This window comes from Olea europaea, chromosome 9 (genome assembly GCF_002742605.1).
Source record: "Olea europaea var. sylvestris chromosome 9, O_europaea_v1, whole genome shotgun sequence".
NCBI classification, from domain to species: Eukaryota; Viridiplantae; Streptophyta; class Magnoliopsida; order Lamiales; family Oleaceae; genus Olea; species Olea europaea.
In genome coordinates, this window is record NC_036245.1 from 1,585,692 (window position 1) to 1,587,031 (window position 1,340).

Here is a 1,340-nt window from a genome sequence, read left to right on the forward strand (position 1 = left end):
AAAAAAAAAAACATTTTCAAACTTTTTAAAGAAGTATGGAATGATACTTTTTGGATTATTTAGTGCAATAATTTGACAATTACTTGTTCAATTTAATAATGTTTAAGACTTTAAGTCGACCTATCAAACGTGAGAGATCCTACGCTAGGAACAATAAGGACCAGCTTTCTGTTGTCTTCCCTAGTGTTTATCCATTTTATTGACTCAAGCTTTTTTTTTTTTTTTTGCCCTTTCAATTAATAAATAGCATCTTTAAATTCAAAAAATAATTGTTATATATATTCTGATAAATTCTTATGCTCCTTATTTTCCTTTTTCTACCAATTATTTATTATTTTTCCTTAAATTTTTAATTAATAATATTTTTTTAGATGTCAATAGTTAAAACATTCAATATAATATAAATAATTTAAATAGTAGACGCAATCTTATTAAACGCAATTATAATAAAACACAAATAAAGGATGAAATTGATTCTTTCAAACACAGAGAGGCAAATCTTCAGTTTATTTAAAAAAAATAATAAAGAAATTTTTTAAGTCTAATTTCAAGCTTTAATTCCTTAAAATAAAAAACATATCACTTTTACAGACTCTTTTAAAAATATTTTAAACACATTACTTAGCGCTTTTTTGTGCCCCATTATTTGATAGTAATGTATTATGAAATAGTGATTGATATTGAAATGTGTGGTTAAAAAATAAAGAAAAGTTTTCTATTCACGTGTAATATTATTTTAATTAAAAATGTGTGGTTGAAAAAGAGTACCGTGAAAAAATGAAAGACAAACAAAACCTTAATTTATATTTAGCAAGAATGACATGACTCATCAAATCAACAAATTTAATTTAATAATTGGGACCCACCACAAATTTATGTATTAGTAGATTAATTAATACAAGCCAGCTTGAAGTACAGGACCAGGATACACACACACAGTGGAGCTCACAGCAATTTTTTTTTTCCTTTTTATGACATGTGGGGCTCGCCTACTATAGTGAGGGACCTAGCAAGCTCCTTGTGAAATTAATCCCTGCACTTAGGGATTAACTCTAATTAATAATACTATTTAGCACTAATGATGCTAAAACAATTTCCACTACAAGATAAGTTTCATTGGAATGAATAATGCTATTTGTCATTACTGGCGGTGATACCAAGCGACGTTTTAGGTGATTGGACATGAAATGATAAGGCAATTAACCCTTTTTTTAGGTTTTGACGATTTAGTTGCTCATATGGTAAAAATGAGGGGTGAATAAGCAAGTGCATTTGTGGATCCTTAAGAAAATACGTGATTAAAATTAATATTTGACTTTAAAAGTAACATTTTATCAGCT